Source organism: Arachis ipaensis, chromosome B10 (genome assembly GCF_059453495.1).
Source record: "Arachis ipaensis isolate K30076 ecotype BB chromosome B10, ASM5945349v1, whole genome shotgun sequence".
Taxonomy (NCBI): domain Eukaryota; kingdom Viridiplantae; phylum Streptophyta; class Magnoliopsida; order Fabales; family Fabaceae; genus Arachis; species Arachis ipaensis.
The window spans coordinates 91681210-91697032 of NC_142435.1; the positions used below are offsets into that span (position 1 = coordinate 91681210).

At 40.1% G+C, this 15823-nt stretch overlaps 1 non-coding gene across 1 annotated transcript; it reads left to right on the forward strand.

Moving 5' to 3' along the window:
* Positions 1 to 3023: 3023 nt before the first annotated feature.
* On the forward strand, positions 3024 to 3131 carry LOC148580853 (small nucleolar RNA R71). The gene has a single exon (XR_015895583.1). It is a non-coding gene; the product is annotated as a small nucleolar RNA R71 (small nucleolar RNA).
* Positions 3132 to 15823: the final 12692 nt, after the last annotated feature.

Consider the following 15823-nt stretch of genomic DNA (forward strand, 5'->3'; position numbering starts at 1 on the left):
ATAGTTCTTTGGATCCGGGTTCTTACTTTGATCATGGTTCTTGGTGATCCATGCATTGGCATAGAACTCTTGAACCATTAGGATGCCGACTTGTTGGATGGGATTTATTAGAACTTCCCAACCTCTTCTTTGAATTTCATGTCGGATCTCCAAATACTCATTTCTCTTGAGTTTGAAAGGGACCTCAGGGATCACCTTCTTCTTGGCCACAACATCATAGAAGTGGTCTTGATGAGCTTTGGAGATGAATCTTTCCATCTCCCATGACTCGGAGGTGGAAGTTTTTGTCTTCCCTTTCCCTTTTCTAGAGGATTCTCCAGTCTTAGGTGCCATCAATGGTAATGGAAAAACAAAAAGCTTATGCTTTACCACACCAAACTTAGAATATTGCTCGCCCTCGAGCAAGAGAAGAAAGAATAGATGAAGAAGAAGAAGAAAATATGGAGAAGAGGGGGGAGGTGTGTTTCGGCCAAGAAGAGAAGAAAGGGTTGTGTTGTGTGAAAATGAAGAAGAATGGAAGGCTCTTTATAGGGAAGGGAGGGGGGGTTAAGTTCGGCCATTTAGGGTGGGTTTTGGTGGGAAATTGATTTTGAATTTTGAAGGTAGGTGGATTTTATGAGGTAGGTTTATGGGGAAGAGTGGATGGATGTGAGTGGTGAATGGTTAATAGGGAAGAGAGATGGAGGTGATAGGTGAAGGGTTTTGGGGAAGAGTGTTTATTGGGAATGGAGGATGATTGAGAAGGGAGAAGAGAGTGAGTGGAGGTAGGTGGGGATCCTGTGGGGTCCATAGATCCTGAGATGATCCTGTGGGGTCCACAGATCCTGAGGTGTTCAAGGATTTACAACCTTGCACCAAATTAGGCATGTAAAATGCCCTTGCACACAACTCTGGGTGTTCAGCGCCAGGTTGGTGCCCATTTTGGGCGTTCAACGCCCATTTGTTGCCCATTTCTGGCGTTGAACGCCAGAACCATGCTTGTTCTGGGCGTTCAGCGCAAGCTCCTCTCCAGGGTGCAATTCTGGCGTTCAGCGCCCAGATGATGCCAATTTTGGGCGTTCAACGCCCAGACACTGTCCATTTTGGGCGTTCAGCGCCAGAACCATGCTCTGTTCTGGCGTTGAACACCAGGCAGGTGCTTCCTCTAGGGTGTGATTTTTCTTCTGCTGTTTTTTATTCCATTTTCAATTTTTATATTTATTTTATGACTCCACATGATCATGAACCTATAAAGACATATAACTAAGAAAAATATAGTTAGATAAATAAAAATTGGGTTGCCTCCCAACAAGCGCTTCTTTAATGTCAATAGCTTGACAGTGGGCTCTCATGGAGCCTCACAGATGTTCAGAGCATTGTTGAGACTCTCCAACACCAAACTTAGAGTTTGGATATGGGAGTTCAACACCAAACTTAGAGTTTGGATGTGGCCCCCCAACACCAAACTTAGAGTTTGACTGTGGGGGCTTTGGTTGACTCTGCTTTGAGAGAAGATTTTTATGCTTCCTCTCCATGGATGCAGAGAGAGATCCTTGAGTTGTAAACACAAGGTTGTCCTCATTTATTTGAAGGATCAATTCTCCTCTGTCCACATCAATCACAGCTCTTGCTGTGGCTAGGAAAGGTCTTCCTAGGATGATGGATTCATCCTCTTCCTTTCCAGTATCCAGGACTATGAAATCAGTAGGGATGTAAAGGCCTTCAACCCTTACTAACACGTCCTCTACTTGTCCATAAGCCTGTTTTCTTGAATTGTCTGCCATCTCTAATGAGATTTTAGCAGCTTGCACCCCATAGATTCCCAGTTTCTCTATTACAGAGAGGGGCATGAGGTTTATTCCTGAACCAAGGTCACACAGAGCCTTAAAGATCATGGTGCCTACGGTACAAGGTATTATGAACTTTCTAGGATCCTGTTTCTTCTGAGGCAATGTCAGTTGATCCAGATCACTTAGTTCATTGGTGAACAAGGGAGGTTCATCTTCCCAAGTTTCAATACCAAATAATTTGGCATTCGGCTTCATGATTGCACCAATAAACTTGGTAGTTTGCTCTTCAGTAACATCCTCATTCTCTTCAGAAGAGGAATACTCATCAGAGCTCATGAATGGCATAAGGAGGTTCAATGGAATCTCTGTGGTCTCTAGATGAGTCTCAGATTCCTTTGGTTCCTCAGAGGGAAACTCCTTATTGATCACTGGACATCCCAGGAGGTCTTCCCCCGTGGGATTCATGTCCTCCTCTCCCTCTTTGGGTTCGGCCATTTTGGTTATGTCAATGGCCTTGCACTCTCCTTTTGGATTTTCTTCTGTATTGCTTGGGAGAGTACTAGGAGGGATTTCAGTGATCCTTTTACTCAGCTGGCCCACTTGTGCTTCCAAATTTCTGATGGAGGATCTTGTTTCATTCATGAAACTCACAGTGGCCTTAGATAGATCAGAGAATAGATTTGCTAAGCTAGATGGATTCTGCTCAGAATTCTCTGTCTGTTGCTGAGTGGATGATGAAAAAGGCTTGCTATTGCTAAACTTGTTTCTTCTACCATTATTAAAGCCTTGTTGAGGCTTTTGATCTTTCCATGAGAAATTTGGATGATTTCTCCATGATGGATTATAGGTGTTTCCATAAGGTTCACCTAAGTAATTCACCTCTGCTATTGCAGGGTTTTCAGGATCATAAGCTTCTTCTGCATAAGAAGCCTCTTGAGTACTGTTGGATGCAGCTTGCATTCCATTCAGACTCTGAGAAATCATATTGACTTACTGAGTCAATATTTTGTTCTGAGCCAATATGGCATTCAGAGTATCAACTTCAAGAACTCCCTTCTTCATAGGCATCCCATTACTCACAGGATTCCTCTCAGAAGTGTACATGAACTGGTTATTAGCAACCATGTCAATGAGTTCTTGAGCTTCTGCAGGTGTTTTCTTTATGTGAATGGATCCACCTGCAGAAGTATCCAATGACATCTTTGATAGCTCAGATAAACCATCATAGAATATATCCAGGATGGTCCATTCTGAAAGCATGTCAGAAGGACACTTTTTGGTCAACTGTTTGTATCTTTCCCAAGCTTCATAGAGGGATTCACCATCTTTTTGTTTGAAGGTTTGAACATCCACTCTAAGCTTGCTCAGCTTTTGAGGAGGAAAGAACTTGGCTAAGAAAGTCGTGACCAGCTTGTCCCAAGAGTTCAGGCTATCTTTGGGTTGAGAATCCAACCACACTCTAGCTCTGTCTCTTACAGCAAAAGGGAAAAGCATGAGCCTGTAGACTTCAGGATCTACTCCATTAGTCTTAACAGTATCACATATCTGCAAGAATTCAGTCAAGAACTGAAAAGGATCTTCAGATGGAAGTCCATGGAACTTGCAGTTCTGCTGCATCAAAGAAACTAGCTGAGGTTTCAGCTCAAAGTTGTTTGCTCCAATGGCAGGAATGGAGATGCTTCTTCCATGTAAATTGGAATTAGGTGCAGTAAAGTCACCAAGCATTCTCCTTGCATTATTGTTGTTGGGTTCGGCTGCCATCTCCTTTACTTGTTCGAAATTTTCAATAAGGTTGTCTCTGGATTGTTGTAATTTAGCTTCTCTTAGTTTTCTCTTCAGAGTCCTTTCAGGTTCTGGATCAACTTCAACAAGAATGCCTTTTTCTTTGTCCCTGCTCATAAGAAAGAGAAGAGAAAAAGAAAAGAAGAGGAATCCTCTATGTCACAGTAAAGAGGTTCCTTAATGTTAGTAGAAAAAGAAAAGGAATAACTGTGAAGAAGAAAGAAGAAAAAAATTCGAACACAGATAGAAGAGGGGGTTCGAATTTGGTGAGTGATGTGAGAAAGAGATGTTAGTAGATGAATAAATAAATAGAAGGGGATGAGAGGAGGAGAGAATTTTCGAAAATAATTTTTGAAAAAGAGTTAGTGATTTTCGAAAATTGTTTTTGAAAAAGGTTAGTAGTTTTTCGAAAATTCAAATAAAAAATAAAATAATTAGTTAATTAAAAAGAAATTTTGAAAAAGGTGGAAGATATTTTCGAAAATTAGAGAGAGAGAGAGTTAGTTAGGTGGTTTTGAAAAAGATAAGAAACAAACAAAAAGTTAGTTAGTTAGTTAAAACAAATTTTGAAAATCAATTTTTGAAAAGATAAGAAGATAAGAAGTTAGAGAAGATATTTTGAAATCAAATTTTTGAAAAAGATAAGAAGATATTTTTTAAAAGATATGATTGAAATTAGTTTTGAAAAAGGTTTGATTTTTAAAATCACAATTAATGACTTGATTCACAAGAAATCACAAGATATGATTCTAGAACTCAAAGTTTGAATCTTTCTTAACAAGCAAGTAACAAACTTGAAATTTTTTGAATCAAAACATTAATTGTTATTGTTATTTTCGAAAATTATGATGTAAAATTAAGAAAAAGATTTTTGAAAATATTTTTAAAATGTTTCAAAAATAACAAAAAAATTGAAAAAAGATTTGATTTTTGAAAAAGATTTTGAAAAAGATAAGATTTTTTTAAATTGAAAATTTGATTTGACTCATAAAAACAACTAGATTTTAAAAATTTTTGAAAAAGTCAAATCTAATTTTCGAAATTTTAAGAGAGAAAAAGGGAAAGATATTTTTTGATTTTTGAATTTTTATGATGAGAGAGAAAAACAAGAAAAATGATGCAATGCATGAAAGTTATGGATCAAAACAATGAATGCATGCAAGAATGCTATGAATGTCAAGATGAACACCAAGAACACTACGAAGATCATGATGAACATCAAGAACACATTTTTGAAAAATTTTTAATGCAAAGAAAACATGCAAGACACCAAACTTAGAATTCTTTAATGCTTAGACATAAAGAATTCAGGAATGCATATGAAAAACAAGAAAAGACACAAAACATGCAAATGCAAAGATCAAACAAGAAGACTTACCAAGAACAACTTGAAGATCATGAAGAACACTATGAATGCATGAGAGTTTTCGAATAAATGCAAGATGAGTATGCAATTGACACCAAACTTATTTCATGACTCAAGACTCAAACAAGAAACACAAAAATATTTTTGATTTTTATGATTTTATGATTTTTTTTGTATTTTCTTTTAATTTTTTTCGAAAATCATTTTGAAAAAGAAAAATAAGGATTCCAAAATTTTTAATATAAATTCCAGGAATCTTATGCTCTTTAGTCTAAAGCTCCAATCAAAGGGTTAGGCATGGCTTAATAGCCAGCCAAGCTTTAGTATGTAAATTACATCCATTGAGGTGATTAGTTGAAGACCAATCCCAAAGCAGTTTGGGTATGGCTTTACAGCCAGATAGGATTCAACATGTTTCATGAAACACTAGAATTCATTCTTAAAAATTCTGAAGAAGAAATAATATTTTTGAAAACATTTTTATTTTTTTTTTTCGAAAACAAAGGAGAAATTTTTGAAAGATTTTTGAAAAATTTTTGGAAATAAAATAAGAAGAAAATTACCTAATCTGAGCAACAGGATGAACCGTTAGTTGTTCAAACTCGAAAATCCCCGGCAACGGCGCCAAAAACTTGGTGCACAGAAATTGTGATTACACTTTGATTTTATAAAATTCATTGCTCTTTCTTTCCCTGGCAATGGCACCAAAAACATGATGCCAATACCATGGTTCACAACTTCGCACAACTAACCAGCAAGTGCAATGGGTCGTCCAAGTAATACCTTACCTGAGTAAGGGTCGAATCCCACGGAGATTGTTGGTATGAAGCAAGCTATAGTCACCTTGTAAATCTCAGTCAGGCGGATATAAAATAGTAATGGGGTTTTCGAAATTCATTAATAAAATAAGGATAGAAATACTTATGTAAATCATTGGTGAGAATTTCAGATAAGTGTGTAGAGATGCTTTCGTTCCTCTGAACCTCTACTTCCCTGCTGTCTTCATCCAATCAATCTTACTCCTTTCTATGGCTGGCTTTATGTAAGGATGTCACCGGTGCCAATGGCTACTTTCGATCTCTCTCGGAAAAATGGTCCAAATGCTCTGTCACAGCACGGCTAATCGTCTGGAGGCATCACCCTTGTCGTTGGTTGCATCCTATTCCTCTCTGTGAAAATGATCCGATGCGCTGTCACTGCATGGCTAATCATCTTGGAGGTTCTCGATCATACTGGAATAGGATTTACTATCCTTTTGCGTCTGTCACTATGCCTAACACTCACGAGTTTTGAGTACGTCACAGTCATTCAATCCCAAAGTCCTACTCGGAATACCACGGACAAGGTTTAGACTTTCCGGACTCTCATGAATGCCGCCATCAATCTAGCTTATACCACGAAGATTCTGATTAAGAGATCTAAGAGATACTCATTCAATCTAATGTAGAACGGAAGTGGTTGTCAGGCACGCGTTCATAGGGAATGATGACGATTGTCACGTTCATCACATTCAGGTTGAAGTGTGAATGAATATCTTAGAAGCGGAATAAGTTGAATTGAATAGAAAAACAGTAGTTCTTTGCATTAATCTTTGAGGAACAGCAGAGCTCCACACCTTAATCTATGGAGTGTAGAAACTCTACCGTATGAAAATACATAAGTGAATAAAGGGTAAGCATGGCCGAATGGCCAGCCTCCCATGGAGGTCTAGAGATCTAAAAATGATCAAAAGATGTCTAATACAATAGTAAAAAGTCCTATTTATAATAAACTAGCTACTAGGGTTTACAGAAGTAAGTAATTGATGCATAAATCCACTTCCGGGGCCCACTTGGTGTGTGCTTGGGCTGAGCATGAACTCTACACGTGGAGAGGTCATTCTTGGAGTTGAACGCCAGCTTTTGTGCCAGTTTGGGCGTTGAACTCCACTTTGCAGCTTGTTTCTGGCGCTGGACGCCAGAATTGGGCAGAGAGCTGGTGTTGAACGCCAGTTTGCATCGTCTAAACTTGGAAAAAGTATGGACTATTATATATTGCTGGAAAGCTCTGGATGTCTACTTTCCAACGCAATTGGAAGCGCGCCAGTTTAAGTTCTGAAGCTCCAGAAAATCCATTTTGAGTGCAGGGAGGTCAGAATCCAACAGCATCAGCAGTCCTTCTTCAACCTCTGGTGGCCACAATTCCATTTTGGCTCAAGTCCCTCAATTTCAGCCAGAAAATACCTGAAATCATAGAAAAACACACAAACTCATAGTAAAGTCTAGAAATGTGGATTTAACATAAAAACTAATGAAAACATCCCTAAAAGTAACTAGATCCTACTAAAAACATACTAAAAACAATGCCAAAAAGCGTATAAATTATCCGCTCATCAGTGGTGGCCACACCAAACTTAATCCTTGGGTTTACTCTTCAAATCAAGATATAAATTGTCTGTAAGCCTAGATTAAGTGGGTGAGAGGCCACACCAAACTGAGCAATTTAGCTAGTCTTCAGCCCATTCACTCATCATGATCAATGCCTTCATCAAGTTGTAATTCCGGAATAGAAAAAAATATAAAGAAAATCTAGCTACTAAAGCTAAAATCAACGTTCTAATCTGCAATTGTAAACTACCTAATATGGCAATGTAAGATAAAGGAGAGACTGACAATTAAACTACCTAATGCAACAAATTTTTAAACTACTTCGAAGAAAAGTAACTAAATCAAAAAGGATAAAGTATTGGGGTGCCTCCCAACTAGCGCTTCTTTATTGTCATTAGCTTGACGTTCCTTCATTTTCAGCTGAGCTTGTAGCTCTCTCCCTGCTCCTCTAAGGAGCCTCCTAAGTAGTGTTTGAGTCTATGGCCATTGACAGTAAAAATTCTCTGAGTCTTGTCCTCCATGAGCTCCACATGACCATAGGGAAACACCTTGAGTATGGTGAAAGGTCCTGACCATCTAGACTTCAGTTTTCCAGGGAAGAACTTCAGTGAACTCCCTTCTTGCTATCTTTTGGTCATGCTACCTTTTTGTGTTCTCTTTGTAGATTTTTGCATTCTCATATGCTTGATTCCTAAACTCCTCCAGCTCATTGAGTTGCATTAATCTCTTTTCTCCAATAGCTTGCTCATCATAGTTTAACATCTTTAACATCATAGTTTAACATCTTTAACTCCTTCCCATCTTTTCCCAGTCTTTGTGGGTATGGTGCCTTTGGCACATATGGCTTCAAGACTGGTTTTAGTGGTGGTGGAGTAGGGATTTCTTCTTCATCCTTGTTCCCATGCTTTGCTGCAACTTCTTCATGCTTGTCTTTGCTTGGGGTTCCTTCTTCTACAACCTTCCCACTTCTTAGAGTAATGGCCTTGCATTCCCCTCTTGGGTTAGCCATAGTATCACTAAGAAATGTGTGTGTGGGAAGTGGGATTTACTTGGATAAAATCGCCACTTGTGCCTCCAACTTTGAGATTGCTGCACCTTGATTTTTCATAATCGACCTGTATTCCTCTTGATTAGCATCTATCCTTCTGTATGTTTGTGCTTGTTTGTCCATGAGGGTGGAGACTACTCCTGTAATTTGTGAGGATAGTTGTGCTATTGCAGCTTCCATCTTCTCAAAATTGCTCTTGATTTCTCATGGTTGCATAGTTGAGGATGGTGCATCTTGGTTGAGGTTGTTGTGTGTGGGCTGGTTACTATGGTATGATGTGTTTTGTGAGTTATGGTAGGGTCTATGGTTCCCTGTTTGATGGTTGGGGTTGTGGTTGAAATGTTGATTTGATGAATAGGGCCTGTTGTGGTCCTAGTTGTGGTTTTGTTGATTTCCCCACCCAAAGTTTTGGGTGGTTCTTCCAACCTGGGTTGTATGTCTTAGAGTGTGGGTCATATAGTGGTCTGGATGAATTGTTCACATAATTAGCTTGTTCCCAGTCACCTTCAGATCCTGGTGCATTCCCTTCTTATTGAGGAGTTTGGTCCTAAATAACTGAGGCTTGGTTAGCCTCCATCCTTTTTGTTAGAGCTGCTATTTGAGCTGTAATTGCTTTGTTTTGAGCTAGCAAAGCGTCTACAAAGTTGAGCTCTAGCACTCCTTTTTTCTGAGTCCTTTCTGAAGCATAGAAATACTCATTTTTAGCTACAGTTTCAATGACATCTATGGCCTCTTCAATGGTTTTCTTCTTTTTGAGTGAGCCTCCTAAAGAATGATCCACAGCCTTCTTTGCTTCATAGGATAGTCCCTCATAAAAGATGTGTAGTTGTATCCGTTTATTGAACATTGCTGGTGGGCATCTTTTTGTCAGATCTTTGAATCTCTCCCAGGCCTCATAGAGTGTTTCTCTATCTTGTTGTCTGAAAGTTTGTACCTCAGCTCTCAGCCTAATGATTCTTTGTGGAGGGTAAAATCTTGCAAGGAATCTGTTCACGACCTCCTCCCATGTAGTTAGGCTATCCTTGGGGAATGATTCCAACCACTTTGCTGCCTTATCTCTGAGTAAGAAAGGGAACAAGAGTAGTTTATAGATGTCAGGGTGTACCCCGTTGGACTTTACAGTATCACATATCCTCAAGAATGTGCTGAGATGTTGATTAGGGTCTTCTTAGGCACTTCCTCCATATGAGCAATTGTTCTGAATGAGTGTGATGAGCTGAGGTTTCAGCTCAAAATGATTGGAATGAATTGTTGGCTTTAAGATGCTGCTGCCATAATTTCCTGGGTTTGGGTTGATGTAGGAGCCTAAGACTCTCCTCTCTTGCCCATCATGATTTACTGGACCTTCCCTGGCATGGTTATGAACTTCTTCTTCATGATGGTTCTCCATGTTCTCCTCCATGTTTGTTTCAAAATACTCTTCCTCTTCCTCAGTACCAACAACTCTTTTCCCTCTTACTTACCTCCTTAATCTAAGGAAGGTCCTCTCAGGTTCAAAGTCAAAAGAAGTTGAAGCCCCGCTTTTTCTACCTATCATACAACCAGCAAGGCAAAACAAGAGAAGAAAGAAAGAAAAAAATTGAATAAGGAAGTTACTCTTGTTAGAGTGAATGTTACTGTGAGTGGTGCAATTAATCAAACAGTTAGAAGAGTGGAAATACGAATGATAAAAATAATCAAAGAAGAAAGAAATAGAACTCAAAATAAATGAAGATAAAAAAAATTGCTAAACAAGATAAAATAACAAGGAATTTAAATTGCTTAATCTAGCTCTCCAATTGATTTAATCACTGTGAAATTTAAGCCAATCCACGGCAACGGCGCCATAAAACTTGATGACCGGAATTCACACCCCATTCAAAATTGGTGAATTAGTTCTTTTGGCAAGCGCACCAAAATTATCGTCAAGTAATAACCCACAGTGGAGTGGGATCGTATCCACAGAGATTGGCAAATTCGAGCAGTTTTAATCAATTGATGAATTAGTCAAGCGGATCAATAGGATTGTAGAGTGCAGGATTGTAATTGACATAAATGTAAATGACTAGAATATAAAGAAAAGTGATAAAGTGCAGAAGTATAAATGGCAGAAAGTAAAGTGCAGAATCATAAATGACTTGAATGTAAATGGGAATGGGGAATTGCTGAATGTAAAAATAAGCTGTAAAGAAATGGATACATAAGAATGGGGAAATTCATTGAGATTGGGAGATGTTGTCTCTTTGGATCAAGTCTAGCTTATATCCTCTTCAATCATGCAACTCATTGACCTCTTGGCAATCATGATTGATTGAGCCCCAATCCCTTAGTGACTCAATCTCTCAGATCTTGATCAATAGCCAATTCCTTGGTCTAATTGCTCTTGAAGAGAGATATGCTTGGTCCCTGATTATACCACACACCATTATTGGTCCAAGTAGAGGGAGGATTATATGTCACATATCCAAACACCAAAACTCAGATTCTACTCTAGTGTGAGAAGGGATTTCAAGCATGGTTTCATGTTTTCTTTCCCAAGGTTCCCATGAAACCCAATTGCATTCAATCTCTTTCCCAAGATAATTGAACACTAAGCATTAAGAACGAAATTCCTTCTAGAAAATCAAAGAGAAGATGAAGAGAAGAAGGATTTCACTTTCATTCATCCATCAAGTACAACAGAGATCCCTCTCTTAATGAGAGGGAAGTTAGCTACTCATAGCTCAAAAGGTACTCAAAAGTGAAGTGTAAAAGTGGATATAAAACTGACTGCTTAACCCCCTCTTCAGTACTCCTTGGGGGTATTTATACTACTCCTAGTAAGATAAAAGAATTACAAAAGTGAAAAAGGAAAATTACATTTTGGAGGGAAAAGAAAACACTCAATAAGCATGACTTCTCAGCTTGCGTGTGGCTGGCGCGTCTCTGGCGTGTCATGTGCCCTTCATTTCCAGCTTGGCGTGCCACGCCCAATCCTTCAAGTGGCACGCTTGTCCCTCTAGCAACCTTGGCGTGCCACGCCTTCGAATTCAAGTGGCACGCCAGAGTGGATTTCTTGTGTTCGCGTGCCACGCCTTCAAACACAAGTGGCACGCCCCTTGCCTTTCTCACTTCTCTTTGCCTCTGGAAACTTGTACTGGCATGCCACGCCCAATATCTGGCGTGCCACGCCCTTGCTTTATGCTTGGCTAGGCTTCTCTGGAAAGTTGAACTAGCGTGGCACGCCTAGGGTCTGGCGTGCCACGCCCTTCTTGTGAGTGAGTGGTTGCTCTATTTGGCGTGCCACGCCACGAACTCAAGTGGCACGCCCCAATGCTTCTCTTCTGAATGACACTAGCGTGCCACGCCTGGCTACTCAAGTGGCACGCCTAAGTGAAGAATGGTGAATGGCGTGCCACGCCTTCGAACTCAAGTGGCACGCCCCATGTAATTGACCTCCTTCATCCCCTCTGGAAAATTATACCGGCGTGCCACGCCTAAAGGCTGGCGTGCCACGCCCATGATCTTGTCTTGGTTCCAGTAGTTAGCATGTCACGCCTCAGCCTTCAAGTGGCATGCCATAGTGAAATTCTAAGGTTGGCGTGCCACGCCTTCGAAACCAAGTGGCACGCCCAGTCCTTGCTTTTGGTCTTCTGAGCATTGGCGGGCCACGCCTGGTTGCTCAAGTCGCATGCCCAGTCTTCAATTGCCTTCAGCCCCTTCTCTGGATTGTTGTACCAGCGTGCCACGCTATGCTGCTCAAGTGGCACGCCCATGGGTTTTGTGAACTCTTCAAGCTTGGCGTGCCACGCCTGGGTTCTCAAGTGGCACGCCCAAGTGACTTCTTTAGGCTGGCGTGCCACGCCTTCGACACCAAGTGGCACGCCCAAGTGACTTCTTTGGGCTGGCGTGCCATGCCTTCGACACCAAGTGGCATGCCATAGTGAAGGTTCTTCTTGGAATGGTGAGTTGGCGTGCCACGCCCCTTTGCTTAAGTGGCACGCCCATAGTAGTTGATGAGTTAGGCGTGCCACGCCCAGCTTGGCGTGCCACGCCCTTTTTTGTGTCCTCCATTGTAGCTCTCTGGAATTTTTTATCAGCATGCCACGCCCATTCTCCGGCGTGCCACGCCCATATGCATGCTTTGAATCTCTTCTCTGGACTTTAGTACTGGCGTCTGATGACAAGTCATCTTAGCCTAGTTTCACTAGCCTTTTTCTTTTGTTTTCAATTGATTTTATGCACTTTCTTAAGCCATAAGCAAGCCAATTGGGTAGATTTCCATGTTTCCTTTGATTCAATCAACCATGTATGAATTCATGCACTTTCATGAGATTTTATGCTATAATTGTCATATATTATGAAAGAAACACAATCTCATGATTTGGGGCATAGCTTTGATTGTTTTGATTGATTGGTGATAGGTGAAAAGAGCTTTCAAGAAGGTTGAAGGAAGAAGGAAGGGCTAGGAGCAAGAGAGAACAAAAAGTTTGAGCCAAAGTTTGCCTCAAACTTTAGCTCAAACTTTTAAAAGAGTTGAAAACATACCAGAAAAAAAAAGCTTGAGCCAAAGTTTGCCTCAAACTTTAGCTCAAACTTTTGGAAGAATTGAAAACACTCCAGAGGAAAAAAAGCTTGAGCAAAAGTTTGCCTCAAACTTTAGCTCAAACTTTTGGGAGAAAAGCTTGAGCCAACGTTTGCCTCAAACTTTTTGGCAAACGTTGGCGCCACACTTGCACACCCTGGAGGAGAAAAGTTTGCGCCAACGTTTGCCTCAAGCTTTTTGGAAAACGTTGGCGCCACACACATTTACAAGGGGGCCAATGTTTGAGCAAAAGTTTGACCTCAAACTTTGGCTCATACGTTGGTAGCAGCAAGCTTAAGCAATCTGGTATAAAAAGTTTGAGTAAAAGTTTGCCTCAAAATTTTACTCAAACTTTTATGATTTCAACCCGGTTCACAATGGATCTTTCTCCAACTCCAAGAGCAATCAACCAAAGCCTTTATCAACCCAATTCCATCAAGAGCAAAGGCCCAATTCAAGGCTTGAAGACCATTTGAAGAAAGTGTATAAATAGCTTAGGATTTAAGTTTTTTGGGGAGCTTTTTCTTTGGCATTCTTGGAACACTTACAGAGAGCTCACCTTTACATTTTTTGTTGCTTTAGAATTCTAGAGAATTTGGGAGGAGAATTAATCTCTCTTCTTCCTTGTTCTTGCTCAGCACTCTTTACTTTTCTTGCTTCGGATCTTGGGTGGAGAATTGAAGAATTTCTGTTTCAATCTCACCTTGAGATCTTGTTTAATTTTCTGCTAATTTGAATTTCCTTTTCTGTTAATTGCTTCTTATTCTATTCTCTCTGCAATTTACACTTCTTTATTTCCTTTGCAATTGTTCTTGCTGGATCTAGGAAGGCAGTGAGATCTAGACTTGGCTATCTAGTCTCTTGAGTCCTGAGATCTATAGCTTTCAATTTCAATTTCCTTGTTTCATTGTCACACCAAGCTTATTCTCATTTTCATTTAAGATCCGGTTTAATTGAATCCATCTTTTACATTCCTGTTTGTTGAATTTTTCTTTTCCTTGTTTAATTTCTGCAAATCCAATCCCCAATTCCCTTTACGATTCAAGCCATTTACATTTCTTGCACTTTAAGATTCTGCAATTTACATTTCTTGCGTTCTAAGTTTCTGCCATTTAATTTCTTGCTCTTTAAGGTTCAACACATTTACCTTCTCTGCTCTTTAATTTACTGCAATTGTCCCTCTCCCTTTTAAATTTCATGCAATTTAGCTTCTGTCGAATACAAACCACTCAAATCAACTTTTGATTCGCTTGACTAAATCAACCACTAAACTAAAATTGCTCAATCCTTCAATCCCTGTGGGATCGACCTCACTCCCGTGAGTCTTTATTACTTGATGTGACTCGGTGCACTTGCCGGTTAGATTTGTGTGTTTGGAATTCGTTTTTCGTTTTCCAAAAATACACATCAGCGTCCCATGCCCAGCTCTTGGCGTGCCACGCCAGTGCGTTTTTGTGGCGTTTGCTTCAAGTGTCACGCCAGTTTCACACGCCCAGCTTCTTGTTTGTCTTCTACCCCATTTTTGATGCTTTTCTCTCCTGAAATTCAGCACAACTCATCTCAAAGTAGTGTACCATAATATTCATCAAATAATGCATGAATTGTACTGATCAAATGAGATTTATGCTCTTTTATGGTCTTCTTTATGCAAGAAAGAAGGGTCGATGATGCAAGTCATCAATCATCAACCTAAAGAAAACATAAAATAACAATGGAAAATAAATAAATATAATTAAATAACATTGGGTTACCTCCCAACAAGCGCTTCTTTGATGTCAATAGCTTGACAGTGAGCTCTTAGGGAGCTTCACAGAGACTTAGAGCTTAATGGTGGCCTCCCAACACCAAACTTAGAAGTTGAGTGTGGGGGCTCTACTTGATTCAGTGTTGAGAGAAGCCTTTCATGCTTCCTTTCAATGGTTACAGAAGAAGATCCTTGAGCCTTAAACACAAGGTAGTCCTCATTCAATTGAAGGACTAACTCTCCTCTGTCCACATCAATCACAGCTCTTGTTGTGGCTAGGAAGGGTCTTCCAAGGATAATGGATTCATCTTCATCCTTCCCAGTGTCTAGGATTATGAAGTCAACAGGGATGTAATAGCCTTCAACCTTCACTAAGACATCCTCTACAAGTCCATAAGCCTGTTTCCTTCAATTGTCTGCCATCTCTAGTGAGATTCTTACAGCTTGTACCTCAAATATCCCTAGTTTCTACATTACAGAGAGTGGCATGAGATTTATACTTGAACCAAGGTCACACAGAGCCTTCTTAAAGGTCATGGTGCCTATGATGCAAGGTATTGAGAACTTTCCGGGATCCGGTTTCTTCTGAGGTAATTTCTGTTGAACCAAGGTATTTAGTTCATTGATGAGCAATGGAGGTTCATCCTCCCAAGTCTCATTACCAAATAACTTGGCATTCAGCTTCATGATTGCTCCTAGATACTGAGTAACTTGTTATTCAGTAATATCTTCATCCTCTTCAGAGGAAGAATACTCATCAGAGCTCATGAATGGCAACAGTAAGTTTAGTGGAATCTCTATGGTCTCTGTATGAGCCTCAGATTCCTTTGGTTCCTCAATAGGGAACTCCTTAGTGGCCAGTGAAAGTCCATTGAGGTCTCTCTCACTGGCATTCACTGCCTCTTCCTCCTCTGTGCAATTGGCCATGTTGGGTATATTGATGGCCTTGCACTCCCTCTTTGGATTCTCTTATGTATTTCTTGGGAGAGTACTAGGAGGGATTTTAGTAACTCTTTTACTCAGCTGACCCACTTGTGCCTCCAAATTTCTAATGGAGGACCTTGTTTCAGTCATGAAACTGTGAGTGGTTTTACTTAGATCAGAGATTATGGTTGCTAAGTCAGAGAGGCTCTACTTAGAATTCTCTATCTGTTGCTCAGAAGATAATGGAAAAGGCTTGCTATTGCCAAACCTATTTCTCCCAC